The sequence below is a fragment of the Ranitomeya imitator genome, chromosome 6 (assembly GCF_032444005.1).
Source record: "Ranitomeya imitator isolate aRanImi1 chromosome 6, aRanImi1.pri, whole genome shotgun sequence".
Lineage (NCBI taxonomy): Eukaryota > Metazoa > Chordata > Amphibia > Anura > Dendrobatidae > Ranitomeya > Ranitomeya imitator.
Window position 1 is genome coordinate 195,837,653 of NC_091287.1, and position 15,760 is coordinate 195,853,412.

The window sequence follows — 15,760 nt, forward strand, 5'->3', positions numbered from 1 at the left end:
CCGGCTCGCTCCCTCGCCGGCGCGGCTTCCTCTTCTGGCCGCATCTTCTCCTGTATGGGGTCACGTGGGGCCGCAGATTACAGTAATGAATATGCGGCTCCACCTCCCATAGGAGAAGATGCGGCCAGAACAGGAAGCACCAACAGCCAACGAGGGAGCCAGGTGAGTATTTTCAGAACAGCGGGGGGGGGGGGGGGGGGAAAGCACAGGGGGCAGATAGATCTTTATTTTAAACACTATTATTCATATCTTCTTTGCAGCAAACGCTGCCGGGGACAGCGCTAAACTTTAGCGCTGTCCGGCACGGTGCGTGTGGTACCCAGTGCCGCACGTGTGCCACACTGATGTACCACAGAAACGCACCGGCACACGGATAATTCCATTACCGATTTTTCCGGTACCGGAATTATCTGGACGTGTGAGACTGGCCTTAGGGGGTTCTGGTAGAAATACCCAATTTTCTCACTGTGCCAGAGTTCCAGCTTGACCCTCTTGCAGACCATCTTTAAATTGCCAGCTGCAGCGCGTGCACAACACAGCGCATGTGATGAACAGCTTCAACAAGATAATCGAATTGTAAAGTATTATTTTGATGTTCTTCTGTAGCAATATCTGTTTGTTCCTCAGTTACAGGACTGTGGCCTCCCATCTCAAACATACTGAATCTGAATGTTTTTTTCTAGCTGCTGTTCACCATTATTCTCTTTCAGTTAGATTGTACTTATTGACGCAGTCATATTCAATAGCAAGAACCTGTTCTTTTTTGAGTTCATAGTCTTGCAGAACTTTTTCCACTAAAGCCTGGAGAAACTGGCTTGTGTGTTGAGCTTTAGTATCTTTTACTTCCAGTGCCTTGGTAACAATTTTCTTGTTGTCACAAACATATCAAACTTTGATAGCAAAATAGTTCGCTCTGTGACATGTGCAGGCATCCATTTTAAGAAATATAAAGTGTCTCTTGAGAGTCTAAGATCCTTCTTTTAGTTAAGGGCTTCTTCAATCACTAATTTTATAATACTTTCTCTTTCCAAAGAAACACCAAGTTTGCGGGCCATTTTTCCATTAAGAGCTGCAAAAGCTGGTCTTCCAAATAATTATAATGGTACACCGTCTTTCATAATAAGCTCAATGAACTTTTAAAAATAGCTGCTGTCATTGTTACAGTAACTGTCACTTTTTGAAAATTTCTGGGTGTAAGCGTTAAATGTCTTTTTAGATTGCGCCTACGAGAGCTTCCATTTTTATTACTGCCTGAGTATGCACTGATCTTGAGCTCACAGCATTTGTTCTTATGTGTCATACACTGACAATATTTTATTATCTTGTGTTAATGTGAAATGCTCAAATACAACTGACTTCATAGGAAGCTTCTTAGGGATTTGGAATCAGATATTTGCTCTAAAAAAAAAAAAAAAGGTATATTGTATATTTTTGCAAACATGAGCTCAGGGGAAAAGCAAAATTAAAGTAGATTTGTGGTTCTTACCGTAAAATATTTCTCGGAGCCTTCATTGGGGGACACAGGAAACCATGGGGTGTATGCTGCGGACACTAGGGAGCTGACACTTTACAAATAAGAAAGTTAGATCCTCCACCGCAGTGTACACCCCACCGAACGGGGCCAAACGGGTCAGTTAGTGTCAAAGGAGTAGGAGAAGCAATATAAACGCAATCATTAGAAAAAAAGAGTGAGTGCTGTGTCCCCCAATAAAGGCTCCGAGAAAGAAATTTTACAGTAAGAACCAAAAATCTACTTTTCTCTATCGCTTCATTGGGGACACAGGAAACCATGGGATGTCCCAAAGCAGTACCCAAGGGTGGGATGACTACAAGAACTAGTCAAAAACACAAGCAAGAGGCGAGAATCGCAGGACGGAGACTGGCCTCTGTAATATGGAGAAGACCTTACTACATAGGCGAAAAGTGACAGGAAGGCAGAAGAAAATGCAAAAATATATATCAGAGAACAACTTAGAAAGCTGCTATTAGGAACCAGAGAAAATGTTTGCGGGAGGCCGTTCGTCCAGATGCTGAGAGGAGCAAGGAAGACAAAAGATGATGATTGTCCGTAAGCAAAACAGGGAATCTGAGCATCCGAAGAAACTGTTCCCGACAGAAGGAGCGCGGAGACGCTCTTTGCAAAGTTACTAAGGAGTCCGGGAAAATTGCGAGAAAGAACGCAGGAAAAATGCCCGCCACCAGCGGTGGCCTATCCCAAGGCACATGGGAAGCCGCTAGAAATCAAAGTCAAATGAAGTGAGCACTTCCCACAGGAAAAAAAAAAAAACAAAAACCACGAAATCGAAATGAGAAGCTGGTTTCCCTGAAAGGGAAAGAGAGAAGCAGCCCAAAGGGGGTTGAGTGACAACTAGGCTCCGAAACTGACCCAAGGAAGAGACAAAAGGGCATATAAAAGGGGGATTCCTGCATAGATTGTATTTACACCTTGACTAGATGAACCAGAGTTTGGATGCTGCAAAAATTACGGGGACAGTTAAATCAATATAACAAGGAAATAGTTGTCTAGATGGCATTGGAAGGCAAAATAGTAAATGAGTAGTCAAACAAGAAGAGAGGGATACCGCCCTACTCCGAACAGGGAGAAATTAGAGGGAAAAGCCCCTGAAGAACTGAAGTGTGCCACGTCACATGTGGGAGAAGACCAGGCAAACCCCTAAAACGTTGGCCATGGGAAGGAGCACATAGCATCCAGAAGAAAATTTGACTGACGAAAGGAACAATCCTCACTAGGACGTCCTGGGCGACCCTGTCGGCCCTGGACTATTTAGGATGAGGTGAGGATTCTCGTCTGTGGACCTGCTTACCTAGGTATGAGCCACAACAACAGCAGATAACAGGGAAAATATAAATGTGAAAATACCGATAAGAAGGCGATTCTTGCCAAAAGAAAAAACCTGTTGTTGCCATGCACTTCATTGGATCCAGGCCTGGAGTAGCCTTAGTACACTGGCCGATGCTTGTGCAGAGTAAGATCCAATTCCTGTCAGAGGGGGAACTTGTCCCTGCAAGGTTCGGAAACCCAATCCCCGAGTTGATAGAATCTTGTGCTCAGGGCTTTATCCGGTCTCTGTAAGAAAGAAGTAAGTACTGACAAACATAAGGAGCTAGGGTATTGAGATAGCTTAAAGATCTCTAGGATTGTACAGTGAGCAGTCATGAGAATATGTGGAAATATATACTTTTTTTTCAAATACATTTTCAAACACCTCCCATTTCCACCCAACAAGGCAGTTCACCTTGCTTAGCACTTCCATCATTAAAACAATAGAATAACTAATCCCTCAGCCAATAATGTAAGCCACATTTTGCATTGCCTTTGATTAGGAACCTTAATTCACTCCACTTCTATAATACCCCTATCCCCTGGCAATCCACGGAGACCACAATTTATTTAACATTTCAATTTTCCCTCTCTTCTTATAAAACCCCTTTTCCAGTGTCAGGCCCTGCTTCACATACTGGGGGAACTCTCCTTTTGACGGCGGTTCTTCCCTAATCCAATTTCGAGCTATTACCTTCCTAGCCATGTATAACAATCTGGCAATAGCCATCTTAAGTTTGTTATCTACTCCAATCTCATCCACGCATCCCAACAAGCACACAATTGGATCCCTAGGCACCGTGCATCCATACGCACCTTCCATATGACTCAAAACTACCAAGCGAAAGGCAGCCAGTCTCGGACACGTCCACATCATATGAAATATATCAGCATCTGTAGATTTACACCTCGGGCATTCAGAATCATCACGCAAACCTGCCTTATATAGTACCACAGGAGACTTATAAACCCTGTGTATCACATAGAGCTGTGACGGTCTATACGGTTCGCTCAGTGACAGTCTTGGGACCCATTCTAGCACCGACTCCCAAGTCTCGTTATCCAGTGGACCCAGATCCCTCTCCCACTTAGCTCTTGCCATTATTGGAAACCCCAATAGGAAAGTATATAACAGATCTTTATACAAAGTAGATATAACCCCCCCCCCCCAGTAGTCCCTTCATTACACACATACTCCAGCACTATATCCCTTTGAATTCTAATACCTCCGTTCCTATTCTAAGCGCCAAAAGCATGCCTCATCCGCAAATACGGATACTCCCCTGCAGTCTCAAGACCAAATTCCGCCTGCAATTGGGAAAATGATTTCAACTCACCTCGCTCAATTATTTGGTACACGTACTGAATCCCTTTGGCCTGCCATTCTGTCAGTACCCCCAGTGCCTCAAACTCCTGTAAATTATTGTTATGCCACAGCGGCGAGAATATAGTCAAGTCCGTTATCCCACGTATATGTCTCAGCCTACCCCACAGCCTGCGTATCATCAACACAGTCGGGTATAATTTCCCCAGAGCCCCTAGGGATGCATCCTCCAAACATTGTACTACTGGCCTTCTTTTTGTCACCACTTCCATCAACCGCTGTACCGCTCCAGATGACCCTTCATGCGCCCAGCCCTTTAGATGCTGACTCTGGGCTGCAAGAAAATATATTTCAGGGTTAGGCAGTGCCAGGCCCCCATCTTCCTTCGGTCGCTGAAGTGTCTCCAGTTTGATACGCGGATATTGTCTCCCCCATATTAAATTCCTAAACAGAGAGTTACACAGAGAGAGCGGACACCCCTGCCTCGTCCCCCTAGCCAGTTGTATGGTCCGTGATAACTCCCCGTTCACCCTAACCCTGGCCATCGCGTACATCAGTCGAATCCAGGATATGAACTGCGGTCCAAACCCCATACTCCGTAACACCTGCCAGAGATACCCCCACTACACACTATCGAACGCCTTATGGGATCTGAGTTGCAAATTCATATACAGCCTTCGTAAGTTAATCGCAGTGGACCTATCAGGCATAAAGCCAGACTGGTCTGAGTGCACCAGGCTGGAAATGACACTTGTCAACCTCATCGCCAACACCTTAGCCAGGAGTTTAACGTCTATAGTAAGCAGGGAGATTGGCCGATATGAATCCGGCTGTCTCAAGTCCTTCCCCTCCTTAGGAATCACCACTATTATGGCTTCTCGCATAGATGCCGGCAGACTTCCTCCATTCCTAGCCTCCTCCAGAACCGCCTTTAATCAGCACTTCCCCCAAGTTTTTATAAATTTCGGCAGGAAATCCATCTACACCAGGCGCCTTTCCATTAGCCATAGATTGCAATGCCCGACCCAACTCCTCCTCTGTGATGGGAGCCTCCAAACCCTCTTTATCTATGTCACTCAGCTTTGGGAGCGCCACCGTGTCCTCCATCGACCCATCCACCCGAGAGGAATATAAGTCCGCATAAAAAATCTGCAAAAACCTCCAAAATCTCTGAAGTCCCAGAGACAGCCATACCGCTCCCCGACACCAGAGAATGAACAAAGGAAGTATTTCTCTGGGCAGAAGCCACCAGCGACAGCAAAGGACCCACAGATTCGCCCTCCTGGTAATAAGCCAGATTCATGAATTCCCTCTTCCTTTCAGCCTTACCCAGCAAAACCGCTTCCAACTGATTCTGAGCTGCCTTTAACCTCCTCCCAGACTCCAGAGTACCCGTTATCATCTCGTCTTCAGCTATCCTCAGCCCATCAATCGCCGACTTCTCTGCCTCTCTCGATTTCCGCTTACATCTGCTAATATCCCTAAACAGCAGCTCTCTTAAGTACGCCTTCATGGCTTCCCACACAGTAAGAACGTCTACACTTCCCTCATTTATCTAAAAAAATTCCACCAACTCCTGCTTTATCTTTTCCAAGTCTATACTATGTAGCCAATTAGGGTTAATTTTCCACTCCGTCCTGCTCCCGGTCCGTGTCCCCACCGGCCGAAATTCCACTTCAACTGGACTATGGTCTGAGAGAGCCCTAGGCAAATATCTCACCTCCCCTACCATCGTATCCATCAAACGCTTACCCAGCGCCAAATCGATCCTAGACAAAGTACCATGAGCTGGCGAGTAACACGAATACCTCCTGTCCCCGATATGTCTAACTCTCCATAAATCAATCATACCTACTTCCCGAACATAGGTCCCAAACATAGTGATATGGCCCACTGTCCTATTCTGGGGGGTTTTGTTTTTATCCCAAAAGTCATCACATATATTATTAAGATCGCCAATAATTAGTAATGGTAACGGACTCCAACGCTCTACCCTCTCCAGCACCTCTCTTATCTTCTTGCTTGAGTATGGGGGCGTTATATACATTGCCGCTATACACATCAACACTCCATTAATCTTACATTTCACCACCACATACTGACCATCCACATCCTCCTTTATCGCTACCTCCTCATACTGCACCCCTGCAGGTATTAACACAGACACACCCCTAGAGTATGTAGAGAAAGTAGAATGATACGCCCTCTGTATCCATCGCCTATTCAATACATTCACCCTCTCGCGCACTAAATGTGTCTCCAGCAGACATATCAGAGACCTTCTGTTCTCGAACATACTGCAACCCTGCCGCCCGCCGTGTTTTATCGACCAAACCTCTCACATTCCAACACAACATTTTAATACAATCTCCCATCATGTGGCTCATCATTCCTCATAGTATCCAATTTCCCAAGTATGAGCTGTCCCAACCCTCCCGCCCCCTCCCAACTTGCCCCCCCAATGTAACGCATTCTTCCTCTCATCAAGAGTGGGGCTCCACTGCCCACTGCGAACACTCTCCCTCACTTAACCCTCTCCGTTCGCGTCCCGCTGCCATAGCAATCATAATTTCCCCTCATCTTTTCACTTTATTGTATCTTAACATTTCAACTTATATGAACATATAAAGAAAGTACCAAACCAATTTACAGTACCCGGCATAGCCCTCCTCCCCCATACTTAGTAGACGGTACTGTCCCCTCCGGCCAGTCCCTCAATATGGCCCAGCAAAACCCTCAGCAGTTGCTCAACTCTTTAACCAATGTTAACAAGCGCAGAACCCTCTGCCAGCGACAGAGAAAACAATTCCCAAGCAGATCTCGCCGAAATGTCTTTCGCCCATTCCCTTAAGCTTTTTCTCATTAGTATCCAGCCACTGGGTAGCATCCTCCGGTGTCAGGAAAAAGTGGGTCTTCTTAAAAGCCACGAGTCTAAGCTTTGCGGGAAACATCACTGAATACTGCACTCCCAGCTCCCTCAGTCGTCGCTTGACTCCAGTAAAAACTTCGTCCGCTGCTTCTGAACAGCAGCGGAATAATCCGGATAAATGGCGATTTTTTGACCTCCAGCCGTCAGATCCTCCATCTCTCTATCCTTTCTAAGGATAATATCTCTGTTCCTGTAGTTCAGTATTTTGGCAAGCATGGTACGGGGATTCGCTCCTGGGGCGGGGGGCTACGGTGGGACCCTATGAGCCCGTTCAACAGCAAAAACTTTAGTCAACACTGTGCCCCCAATTTTCTCCAGCAGCCAGCTTTCAACAAATTCTGTGGGATTTCTCTCCTCAGTCTTTTCAGGCAGCCCCACTATACGTATGTTATTCCTTCTGGATCTATTTTCCAGATCCTCATTTTTGGCTGCGAGCTCGGCTATTGCTTGGGCGATCTTCTTCTCAGCTTTATGTGATCTTCTGCCGTGCTCACCCTCTCCTCCACCACTCCTATACGTTTGTCCATTTTTTGTAGGGCCGCATTAATCTGTGCCGTGTCCCCTTTAACCTCCTGAATCTGCTGGGCTAGGGAATTCAGGGTTGCTGACATGAGGAGATCAGGGTGATAACATCCCTAAGGGTCGGCTCCTCTTCCAGCAGTATGCATTCAGGTCCCCCACTAGCCCCCGCCATGCTGCCTATCTCCTTCCCCCTCTGTACCTCATGCTGCTCAGCCATGCCTGCCTCCTCCACCTCCTTGTCAGCTCCAGCTCCGGATCCTTGTTCTGCGTCTGCAGCTTCCACCCTGGCATACTGCTGCAGCTTCGCCGCCACCTCCATGCGTCGCTGACATGCTGCATTCTCCCTGTCAGCGTCTTCTCTGACCTCGGCGCAATCTTGGCCGGCTCCTGCATCGCCGGTACCCGCGTCTTTCTGCCGCCTCCTGGTCATTGCTGCCGAGTCCGGTACCGCCGCTCAGCACCGCTGTGCTCTCCGGACCTTCAGCCAGCCGGAATTTTGTAAGTATACCCGAAAATCGGGGTTAAATCAGGATTTTTTGTCCTTCTGGCAGCGGGAGCGCTCTTCCCTGCGTCTGCTCACATGGCCAGCTAGGACACCGTGGAATTATATACTTAACAAAAAGTGTGAAACAACTAAAAATATGTCTTATATTCTAGGTTCTTCAAAGTAGCCACCTTTTGCTTTGATGACTGCTTTGCACACTCTTGGCATTCTCTTGATGAGCTTCAAGAGGTAATCACCGGAAATAGTCTTCCAACAATCTTACCAGAGATGCTTAGCACTTGTTGGCCCTTTTGCCTTCACTCTGCGGTCCAGCTCACCCAAAACCATCTCAATTGGGTTCAGGTCTGGTGACTGGAGGCCAGGTCATCTGGCGTAGCACCCCATCACACTCCTTCTTGGTCAAATAGGCCTTACACAGCCTGGAGGTGTGTTTTGGGTCATTGTCATGTTGAAAAATAAGTGATGATCCAACTAAACGCAAACCGGATGGAACAGCATGCAGCTGCAAGGTGCTGTGGTAGCCATGCTGGTTCAGTGTGCCTTCAATTTTGAATAAATCCTTAACAGTGTCACAAGCAAAGCACCCTCACACCTCCGCCTCCATGCTTCACGGTGGGAACCAGGCATGTAGAGTCTATCCGTTCACCTTTTCTGCGCCGCACAAAGACACGGTGGACACCGTCACGACCCCCCTAGGTAAGAAGCGGTAAAGCAAAACAGCGCACGTCGGGCGAAGGATGTGACACTTTTCCTTCTATATGCTGCACAATTTTCCACCTCTAAACTCAAGTAATAATTAACAGCTTAGTGATCGGTCTTAATATATTCACATTTGCTTTGAATCCGCCACATTCACCATTTATTTCTCTGCTTGACACTCCATTGCCATCTAGTGACTACTTTTAAAATTACATAGCATTGAGTGTCTATTGCACTTTGTGAATATATAACATTTCTTATACCACACCAACGTTGATTTAATTATGATCATGGCATAAGCTGTTCTCAATAACTTATATTTCAATCAATACCTGTTGTGGGGGGACTAGCACTGTATTGTTTGGTTAAGTTCATTTCTCCTGGGTAAAGGACTGAAAAGGGCATTAATGAGACATTTTTATGTCCACCCATTCCAGCAAGTCCACATGATCCTTTTAGGGGAATACTTTCCAAGTGCAGACATATCATAAAAATATATAAAAAAAAAATTTTTTACCATCCTTTATGTCACACCCTGACTTTTTTGGAGGTCCCATTTTTCCATCTTCCTGTCTTTTTATATAAATGTTGTTTTAAATATTGTCTAAATAAAAGAATTTTTATTTACTTTCTCATTCGTCACCTCATACCTTATTAGGTAACTCATGTAAGCATTTATGATAGTCCATATCTTGTGCTTTTGAGTTTTTTGGTACTTATAATGAATAAAGATTGAGAAGTATAGTTGCTCTTCATTTTCTATGGATTTAAGTAGAGGATGAGTGTGGATAGCCCTTTTTTTCTTCTTATACACCTTAGCCTTAATGAGTATGGATGATGGATCTCGCATAGATGAGTGATCTCCTTTGTTGTGAGGTGCTTGTATTTTTTGGCTGGGTGTTTTTTTTGTGACTGGGTTGCGCCTGCGTTGTATGACAGAGTTTCCTAGGTGACTCGGTCAGATTGCGGTCACGTGGTGTCACTGGCTTGTGATGTGGGCGTTGGATGTGTGGACGATGCCTCTTCCGATGAAACTGCGCGCCTGCATTGTGGCTGCAACGTGACGTGATCTGGCTATTTGTCCCGGTGGGAGGCGCTGGCAGGTGACGTATGAGCAGCACTCGGCTTTAGCAGCACGGAAAGGATTGGCGAGTGTGTATATGCTGAATCGAGAAATGATCATGGATAGGTGGTTTATCCCCTTTGGTGCTTTTTCTTTAACAAATTTGATTGGGCTGTTTTTATGACATCTTGGAATAATTAATATATGACCCCAGTGAATGGGTGAAGATTTCCATGGGAAAGAAGATGCATTGATTCCATTTGTTATTAATGTGATGAACTAGATGTTGATTTTTGTTGCATGTAAGGTTTTTAAGATTATATGCATTAGGATTAAGCATATTGTGAATGATATTGATTTTTTTTTTACAGTGTCTTGCGAAAGTATTTAGCTCCCTGGAACTTTTCAACCTTTTCCCACATATTATGCTTCAATCAAAGATACCAAATGTTAATTTTTGGTGAAGAATCAAACAACAAGTGCACACCCCACTTTTCAGTTTTTGAATTTCTACAAAAATTTAAAACTACCAATAAATTTTGTTCAACTTCACAACTGTGTCCCACTTGTTGATTCTTCAAACAAAGATCCCAAATGTAAATTTTTGGTGAAGCATGATATGTGGGAAAAGGTTGAAAAGTTCCAGGGAGCTAAATACTTTTGCAAGGTACTGTATATCGGATGTCTGTTATTTGATAAGTATTGTAAATATTTTCTATGTGGGCTGTGGCTTGATGGTGATTGATGCATTCACACTATTTAAGCAGGTCCTTTTACACTGTTTTGTATACTTGACAAAGACCTATTGGTGGTCGAAACGTCATTTGCATTATGGCTGAATAAAGTCCCTTTCTACTACTACACCTAGTTGGATAGCTGTTCATACACTTTTTTGATAGTCTGGGCTATCCAAGAGGGTTCCTTGGACTTGAAACTGGCGGCCCAAATCAATGAGTGCCATCAGCCTTTCTTTATGTATTGCACGGAGCCACAGCAGACCATACTGTAGGAAACAGACTTGTCTCAGCAGGAAGTCGGTCCTAAACACTGCAGTAGTGAATGGGAAGCAGCTCAACTCTCTGCCTACAGCAGGGTAATGTTGGCATCAGGAGAGGGTTGCGGGAAGATGCAGAAGGAGCCCGTGTTGCCTGGAGAAAACGCCACCTTCCGGGTCCAAGTGCCAGCAGATGGCAACCATAGGGAGGCGGACTTTCATATAAAAAAAAAGGGCGTGCACCTTCCATGCCACTGAGTGAGGAAGAGGGGCGTACCTTCGACAGCCAGGAGAAGATCCCACTCCAAAAAACCCAGGAAGGAGGGGGGGGGGGGGGGGGGCGGAGCTAATCGCTGCGACAAGGCCACACAGAAGCCGGGGCCTTAAAAGTGAATGAGGCTAACCAGACAGGGGGGCATGGCACGGAGCCTAAAAATGCAGCGGAAAAAAAACCCGCTGTGCCCACTAATCCTGCTCACGCAGCTCCCACACAGGCATCTGCGGACCAAAAGGTCTAAACTACCCCTATGGGACCGTGCTACAAGGAAATCCCAGAGGTATAAGACTATTCTAACCCTCAGACTATGAAAAAAGGGACAGGCGGGAGGACCTTAACTTCTCAGCACTTCAGGAAAGACGGAAGGAAAAGAAAGTAACTCACCATTCCTGATATCTAAGAATGTTCCTGATTACGTCTGAGCCTCCTGAGGTTGTGGGATGTCCATGCCTCCTGAAACACACAGGCTCTGGTAGGCGAGTGGGTAGGAGACGGAGGGTCAGGACCGATAATCGAATTGCCTAAACACACTGTGTTAGGAGTGGACTTCACCTGACGAAGCTGCATCCTGCAGCGATACGCGTGGGGCTCTCCCCACACTACTTGGGTTCCGGGACTATTTCCCCTATTTTTTGACTCCTTGACAGCCGACGGTTTACGCCACGCACTGGGCGACCTTACAGGGTGATATACATATAGCCTCTTGGCCTATCCTTGTGTTATAGGCCCTCCTTTCATTTTCTCATTGTTATGGCATGTGCACCCTAAACGCTCTCCATATTACTTAACAGGCTTATCTCTCTACCGCTTCCGTAGTCCTGCTCCTTTATCAATAGGAGTCTTCTCTCATACATGCTTTTTTGGGAGTTATATTCATCTCTCATTGTTATTTAGTAGGCTTATTGGGGCCCCGTAGCTAGCATCAGCCTCTTTATCTACATAGGGGCTTTTTCTCATTATATGGTTCTCTGGGGACACCCAGAGCTTATTTACTATCTTGTCCTGTGTCTATAAGAATTAAGCCATGTTTTGAATATATGTGCGGTGCTATTTGTGACTTCTTTTTTGCACCTTAGGTCGTCTCCACATACTGATTTATTATAGGTTCAGTGGTGGATGGGTGGTGTGTATGTTTTTTGTGACACATCATTGTACCCTAGGTCATCTCTATATATTTATTCACTATAGGATCAGTGGTGTGTTGGTTGTATGTTAATATGTTTTTATTTGTGTTTTCTGTCTTTCCCAATAAATTTTGTATTTTTGTAACTTAATTGTATTCTGGGTGTGCACCCTATATGCTTAGTCTCTTTTCTTGCTGGTCTCATACATTTTGCTGCTACGCATTGAGTGGCACCCCTGACCATATTTACCTCTTTGTTATTGGTTCCTTGCCCATTGGTAGTGCGCCCTGGCTTAAATCCCTTCTCACAGGAGTTGAGGTCCTGCCTGCTAGAGTCATGAGGATATGGGGTGGCACTACACGCCGTACTCAGTCTCTATGTGGGAGTACAGTTGTGACTGTTCACACTGTATCCCTCTAGATGTAAGATCCATCTGAAAAGAAACGACGAACACTGAGGTAGATATGGGTCTTATAAAAGACCAGTGTCCACCTCCTACTGACACTAAGCTAAATTGACCAGCTTGTCCCCAGTCGGTGGGGTGTACACTGCGGAGGAGGAGGTAGCTATTTGCATAGTGTCACCCTCCTAGTGGCAGCAGAATACACCCCAGGGTTTCCTGTGTCCCCAATGAAGCGATAGAGAAAAAACATTTAGCATACATAGAAAACACACTGGATTATTAATTTATGCCCAGTTTATTGAAAGTTTAGATATGCATTAATAAGAAGTACTTGCTTTAACCCCTTTACCCCCAAGGGTGGTTTGCATGTTATGGACCGGGCCAATTTTTACAATTCTGACCACTGTCCCTTTATGAGGTTATAACTCTGGAACGCTTCAACAGATTCCAGTGATTCTGACATTGTTTTCTCATGACATATTGTACTTCATGATAGTGGTAAAATTTCTTTGATATTACCTGCGTTTATTTGTGGAAAAAAAAAAAAAAAAAAAAAAGAAATTTGGCGAAAATTTCGCAATTTTTGAACTTTGAATTTTTATGCAATTAAATCACAGAGATGTCACACAAAATACTTAATAAGTAACATTTTCCACATGTCTACTTTACATCAGCACAATTTTGGAATCAACATTTTTTTTGTTAGGGAGTTATAAGGCTGTGTGCACACGTTGCGGTTTTTTCGCGTTTTTTTCCAATAAAAACCGCAAAAAAAAAAAAAACGCATACATTAAGCATCCCATCATTTAGAATGAATTCCGCATGTTTTGTGAAAACGGCAAAAACGGCATCACGGTAAAAACCGCAGCATGTTCATTAAATTTTGCAGTATTTTTGCGGATTTCCCACTACAAAATGCATTGGGAAGTGTCTGGGAAAAACCGCGGCAAAAACGCATGCGGTTTTCTTGCGGATTTCTTGCAGAAAACGTCCAGTTTTTCTCAGGAATTTTCTGCGAGAAATCCTGAACGTGTGCACATAGCCTAAGGGTTAAAAGTTGACCAGCAATTTCTCATTTTTCCAACACCATTTTATTTTAGGAACCACATCTCATTTGAAGTCATTTTGAGGGGTCTATGATAGAAACTACCCAAGTGTGACACCATTCTAAAAACTGCACCCCTCAAGGTGCTCAAAACCACATTCAAGAAGTTTATTAACCCTTCAAGTGCTTCACAGGAATGTTTAAAAAAAAAAAAAATTAACATTTATCTTTTTTTCATGAAACAATTACTTCAGATCCAATTTGTTTTATTTTACCAAGGGTAACAGGAGAAATTGGACACCAAAAGTTGTTGTGCAATTTGTCCTGAGAACGCCGATGCCCCATATGTGGGGGTAAACCACTGTTTGGGCACATGGCAGAGCTCGGAAGGGAAGGAGCGACATTTGACTTTTTCAATGCAAAATTGGCTGGAGTTGAGATAGGGCGCCATGTCGTGTTTGGAGAGCCCCTGAAGTGCCTAAGCAGTGGAAACCCCCCCCAAAAGTGATGCCATTTTGGAAAGTAGTTCCCGTAAGGAACTTATCTAGATGTGTGGTGAGCACTTTGACCCACCAAGGGCTTCACAGAAGTTTATAATACAGAGCCGTAAAAATAAAAAACATTTTTTCCCACAAAAATTATTTTTTAGCCCCCAGTTTTGTATTTTTCCGAGGGTAACAGGAGAAATTGGACCCCAAACGTTGTTGTCCAATTTGTCCTGAGTGCGCTGCTACCCTAAATGTGGGGGGGAACCACCGTTTGGGCGCATGGGAGGGCTCGGAAGGGAAGAAGCGCCATTTGGAATGCAGACTTAGATGGAATGGTCTGTAGGCGTCACATTGCGTTTGCAGAGCCCCTAATGTACCTAAACAGTAGAAACCCCCCACAAGTGACCCCATATTGGAAACTAGACCCCCCCAAGGAACTTATCTAGATGTGTTGTGAGAACTTTGAGCCCCCAAGTATTTCACTACAGTTTATAACGCAGAGCCGTGAAAATAAAAAATAAAAAATTTCCCCCCAAATTTTTTTAGCCCCCAGTTTTGTATTTTCCCAAGGGTAACAGGAGAAATTGGACCCCAAAAGTTGTTGTCCAATTTGTCCTGAGTACACTGATACCCCATATGTTGAGGTAAACCCCTGTTTGGACACACGGGAGAGCTCGGAGGGAAGGAGCACTGTTTTACTTTTTCAACGCAGAATTGGCTGGAATTGAGATCGGATGCCATGTCGCGTTTGGAGAGCCCCTGATGTGCCTAAACAGTGGAAACCCCCCAATTATAACTGAAACCCTAATCCAAACACACCCCTAACCCTAATCCCAACAGTAACCCTAACCACACGTCTAACCCAGACACACCCCTAACCCTAATCCCAACCCTATTCCCAACTGTAAATGTAATCCAAACCCTAACTTTAGCCCCAACCCTAACTGTAGCCTTAACCCTAGCCCCAACCCTAACCCTAGCCCTAACGGGAAAATGGAAATACATTTTTTTTAAAAATTTTTATTTTTCCCTAAGGGGGTGATGAAGGGGGGTTTGATTTACTATTATAGCGGGTTATTTAGCGGATTTTTATGATTGGCAGCCGTCACACACTGAAAGACGCTTTTTATTGCAAAAAATATTTTTTTGCGTTACCACATTTTGAGAGCTATAATTTTTCCATATTTTGGTCCACAGAGTCATGTGAGGTCTTGTTTTTTGCGGGACGAGTTGACATTTTTATTGGTAACATTTTCGGGCACGTGACATTTTTTGATCGCTTTTTATTCCGATTTTTGTGAGGCAGAATGACCAAAAACCAGCTATTCATGAATTTCTTTTGGGGGAGGCGTTTATACAGTTCTGCGTTTGGTAAAACTGATAAAGTAGTTTTATTCTTCGGGTCAGTACGATTACAGCGATACCTCATTTATATCTTTTTTTACGTTTAGGCGCTTTTATACGATAAACTATTTTATAGAAAAAAATAATTATTTTTGCATCGCTTTATTCTGAGGACTATAACTCGTTTTTTGCGGGACAAGA

At 44.5% G+C, this 15,760-nt stretch overlaps 1 protein-coding gene across 1 annotated transcript in view; it reads right to left on the minus strand.

The window, feature by feature from the left end:
• Nucleotides 1–15,760, minus strand: part of DAP (death associated protein) — a 197,174-nt gene that overhangs the window by 77,353 nt on the left and 104,061 nt on the right. The window lies entirely within an intron of this gene.